This window comes from Micropterus salmoides, unplaced genomic scaffold (assembly GCF_014851395.1).
Source record: "Micropterus salmoides isolate LMB-PRFRI ecotype aquatic unplaced genomic scaffold, ASM1485139v1 Ms_hic_scaffold_7, whole genome shotgun sequence".
In the NCBI taxonomy this organism is placed as follows: domain Eukaryota; kingdom Metazoa; phylum Chordata; class Actinopteri; order Centrarchiformes; family Centrarchidae; genus Micropterus; species Micropterus salmoides.
Window position 1 is genome coordinate 11,153,825 of NW_024044459.1, and position 5,573 is coordinate 11,159,397.

Here is a 5,573-nt window from a genome sequence, read left to right on the forward strand (position 1 = left end):
AGATGTGGTGAATGCTGCATGCTAGAACTGTACAGTAGAGAGAATATTGAGTGTAATCTGGGAAAAACAACCCTCTAAGTAAACACAAGGGCCATATATCTGGTTTACTCCCTGCCTTCAGTCAGTTCAGTCTGGTTGAAAAAGCATAAACTAAACAGTCTTGATTTTCAGCCAGGAAAAGGAAGTACGTTTGTGTTTCTTTATATTATTTTTTTCTGTTAATAAAAATGGACATTTTCAATAATGATCTGTAGTAATGTATTGCAATTAGTACTGCACTGTAGCTTGTATTCTGTCCACGTGAACAGACTCTAACTCAAATCTCCTTCTCCTTTTCAGCACGCGGGACATGTCACCATCACCAACGACACGGTCTCCGTGATGGATTTGCGATGATTTTCTTTGGAATCTTTTCATCTTTTTTCACAAGAACACTCATAGACTGTTTTATCAGACTGCAGACATTGTACTGGAGAAAACACTCATTTTATTTTCAGGACGGTACTGCGCAAAATGCAGGCCACAAGTTTACCATTCACATGGACTTCAGTTGTTCTCAAAGGGAACAACATTGTGAACTTTTTTTTTTTTTTTTTTTTTTCTTTAATTCAAATTCCACATATTATTGCACTTTCCAAGCAAACAACAACTTCTATCTGCTTAATGGACTGGCAAACCTCTGACTCTCCAACCCCTCTGTTTTTGTCAGTATGTGCTTTACTTCCTTTCTTTTGTTTCAGCCATTAATAAAAATGTATGTATCTATGTCAGTGACAGATATGTGTCTGGTAACTCAACCTTTTGTTTCATAATTGTCATCGAAGTTTGGTTCTGCCTGACTGATAAAGTGCCAAGGACGAGAGCTTATTGTGCAACATGAAGTTCAGTGTGGAGCCTTTAGTTTGTAATCAAGGCTTTGTTCTTTTGACTTGGTGTTTTTCCTTCACAAGCTGTTCAAGTGCTACGAGTGATGAGAGAAAGGAAAGCCAGTTGCAACTCAGGTACGCAGGCAGTGTTGCTGCTCTGTATTCTATTTTATATACAAACACCATCACTCCACAGTATCCGTTATCTCTAAAGGAGTTCATTTGAAGTTGAATTCCTGCTTATGATGGATCTAACTTTTCGTCATGTTTTTATTTCCTTTGTCTTTGTGTTTTGGGGGAAAACAGTTAGTAGGAACTGTATGTGTCCATGCTTCAGAGGATATGCGTGCAACAGGCAATCTGAATGTACCTTCTTCTACACATTGCTACACATTACTAGCCATCCGGTCATGGTTCATGCCTCTAACCGTTTTTGTTTGCTCCCTTCTCTTGTTAGAAGAGGTAAATGATTAGCCATATATATGAAACATTCAATGAATTAAATGCAAAGAAAAAATAAACTAATTGTAGATCAATTTAGTCTGCATTGTTTTGTTTGTCATGTTTGCCCAGTTAGTTACAGAGTAGAAAAATTATATTAGTATTATTTGTGTTTGAGATTAAATGTGGGAGAGGGGAGAGAAATAATAGACACCAGTTGTGTTTACAAACATTGAACTAAATATGATGGGATTGCTATGCACTCATTGTAGAAGATGAGGGTGAATATGGATTTCTTTTTTAAATAATAGCTGTTCTCAGTGTAATGTGCATACTTGCTTGTAACAAGAGAAAGAGGCAAATGTGTGTATTATAAATCAAACTAATCTCCATCTACAGATGATCAAAGACAGCATTTGCAAATGTCAGACAAAACTGGAGTTTTTAAGGATTTTCCATGAAATGAACGGATTCCTTCACAGATGATAAATGAGCACGGCATATGGAGGATTTAAACAGCGATTAAATGTCATTTTCTCCAAGTAGAGAGAAGGTAAGAGCATTAAGACCGTGACAGAGCTGGAGAAAATCTACTGAATATTCCTAATCCTAATGATAAAGATGCAGGTGTGACACCAAAATGTGTGACCTATCAGATTCTGTGACCCAAATGGGAAGTTCAGCGGCAGAGGCTTTGTTGACGATGTGAAGCGGTTGGGTTTGGGCACCAAAAGTACTTTGTTATGGTTAGGAAAACATTGTCGTTTGGGTGTAGTCACAGAATCTGATAGGTCACACATTTTGGTGTTACACCGGGAAGGTTGAGGTAGTAGGTAGAAACATATAGGGTTTGACTGGAGAGGAAACAGAAATCACTCAGTTTCAGCATGTGTTCAGTAGTAAATTATATACTACTGGTCATTTTTTCCTACCAGGTCATTGTCCCGGGGCTTTAGCTCCGGATGTTCTGACTGTAGCCCGGAATGGCGCAGCAGGGCCGTGCAGAGACCTTTGGAAGGGCAGGTGCTCAAAGTATAAAAAGGGCACATGGAACAAGGATTTGGCTGTTCTCAACATATCGATACAGAAATATATTGTTATGTAATCCTTGATTATATGTGTATACAGATGCTTCTGTATCGATACATCAACAAATGCTGTGACACAGTTTTGAAAAAGAAACACAGGGAATACCCAACTCTAGCTTTAAAACATGGGGGGTGACATAACTTACAGGGAACAGTTGCTGTTGAGGGGTTGCTGGGGATGTTGCTGCTGCGGCTTTGGTTGCTGCTGATACTACTGGAGGTGATCTGTGACTAGAGATATTATAACAAACATAGAAGATATATAAGCTGATGAAACAAATATGTGACCATGACAAGATGTAAAGATTGCTGACAGTATTTGGGACCGGCTCACTATGACTGACCTGCTGTAGCTGCAGCCGCTGCCAAGGCTGACTGCTACGAGAAAATAAGAGGGAGACGCTCACAGAGACTGCTGCACACGGAGAGCTGCAGGTAGAGGAAATAAGATACCCGGTTCAAAAAAGTGTGGGAAATAATCTGGGAAGGAAACAGTATTGGGAGAAAGGACTAGGTTAGCCAAGGCAGGGGTAAGAGTGAGACACATCTATAGACAAGTGTGTGTGTAGGCAATATTGTGATAATGATTTTATATATTGCATTGTGAATCTGAGATATATATTGGATTTTGATTGACTATATGTCTAATCATTAATCTAAAAAGATGTGTGTGTGTTCATTCTGTTGGCCCATAATAACCATGACAGAGCAGCATTTACCTTTCACATTAACATTTCATACCTTTGTCTGAAATCTAATAGGGCCATTTCTTCTTCACTCTTTACTTTGATGTCAGGAATATTATTTATTTTATACTGACACTGACATTATTAAATGTACTTTCAGTTATTTAGTTCATATAATAGGTTTGCTATCTATTCAAATACTGTTCTGATTTTAAATGATCGTTTGAAAAAGGGCTGATAAGTTGGCTATAATTCGGGGAATAAGTAATAAACCTGTTTTACCAAAGTTTTTATAATTATTTTAAGGCACACTACGTTTTTTATTAAGTTACTGTAATAATCCTAGTTCAAGTGAAAGGTTTTTAGTCAAATTATATAAAAAATACCAGCCCTCACGATGCCCGTGAAACTTTTCTCCCTCAAACAGCAAGAACGAAGTGAACAGAGCAACTTTAGATTATCTGTGTGTAGAAGCAACGTTAGCTGTGGCCACAGTGTTAGTCGGCAGCTGAAGTTACTTCTACTGGCGACACGCAGCAATATACAACTACTATGCTGCTCTCTTCGCGTCTTTCTTGTAAAATACATCCAACAACCCACAACAAGCACGTTGAGGCAAACCCTCTTACCGGCGGGACCGCAGGTGTCCTGCAGGCAGAGCTGCTGAATCACTAACGGCGTGTGAACGGGAGGGCTCGTCACGGATGAGGTCATCAGGTGAAAGGTCATAATGTGCGTCATTGTATTTACTGCGAAATTATTTTTACTAATAGTTTGATTCGGCAGGCATTCACAAAATGACCTTTACAAATTTAAAAATTAATGAATTAATTAAATTTGTCATTGACAAAAGGGCACTTTGGACATCAAAGGGCAAAAGGTCAGGTGCTCAAGCACCCATAGCACCCCCCTCTGCACGTGCATGTGGCGCAGCCTGTCTGTCTCGCAGGTCTTCAAAGAACTGAGGCTACTCGCAAGTAGGGACAGAATAACGTGGCACACCTGACCGCGACACAGACACCTATTGCTCGCTTTGCAGTCTCTGTCCCCCTCACTCAGAGACGCTGTGCTCTGTTTGGGACTGTCTCTCTGCTCCAGGATGTTTCCCTCTGAAGCCAGTAAGCTAAACTTTATCAAAGGAGCTGAAGTTTACATTTCTGTGGATTTGTGGTGAGATTTCTGACTGATCAGAAAGTGTTTTCAGTTTCGGTTTTCTACATCTGATGGAGAGCAGTGAGCTCCTCTCATCCATACAGTCCCAGACGGGCTCTGTGTCTGTCAGACGGTCTAAAGGGAAAACCATATCAGCAGAGCAATAACGTGCAGCAGAGGGGCAGATAGATTTTGTTAAAATATTATGACTTCATTCACATTATATTGCAGTTTTATTCTGGTAATATTACCACTTTTGGGAGAGTCTGAATGCGCAGAAAGTTTTGAACAAGAGCATATAACCTTCGGAAACACAGGAGCTATTAAAGTCCAGGAGTTGAAGGTGAAAATGTGCCACATGCACATTTAAAGACTTTACTTCAGTCATGCATGCATGTGTGTTGACTCAGCAGAGATTAAATTAAATGAGAAAAGTTGATCAACAGGAGAAACATATCTGACAGAAATACAGAATGCTTGAGAGCCTTACTGCATTATATTGCACTATATTTTTATATTCTGAATTGTCATCTGAATTTTGTGTTTCTTTTTATATAAATAAAGACATTTCCTCAATAAATTAATGCAGAAAAAATCACCAAAATGCAGGAAATTACGTGTTTCATGCCCAAGTTTTTCACATTATCAGTAGTAATTATAAAAATCAGAATAATGTATTGATACATTATACATAATTGAAATGTAGCTCAATGTTGTAAAGGTAAAGTCAGTATAAGGTTCAGTTTCACAAATGGCATACAAGTATATGTCATTTACTTTTGCTTTATAGACCTACTTTAGGTAGGTGTGGGGGGTGGGTGAAAATAGGTGAAAACATGAAAGATTTCTGGGCTGGGCTAAGCCTCCAATGTTTCAAGAGCCCAGAAACGCCCCCGAGTATATATACAGTATTTAATGTGATTTAACATGCATTTTATATATGTTATACATATTCCTTTGGGGTTTGCTTTTTAAAAAATAAAAGTGTTATAATTTATATTTATGCCTTTTTAAAATTGTCTTTTTAGAAAGCGTGAAATAAAAAAAGGCATGGAGACATGAGGAATCTCTTGTGCCATTCAATTTGGAGCCGCTTGCTCCGCCTATGTTCCTGCAGGTGTAGGGACCTGTTTCAGCTTGACATTTTTGGGATCGTTAGTTGAAGAAAATGAAAAGCAAAATAAAAAAAACCGTTATGGTTAATATTTATTAAGATCCTCTCTCACACAATACTGACGCATGTAAAACATTTGGGGTTTGCAAGCAGAGACCAAACGAGTGAAAACGTGTTTTTCTCCCAGTGGAGGGCGGCAGAGGGCCGTTGTTAGAAGTCGTCTTCC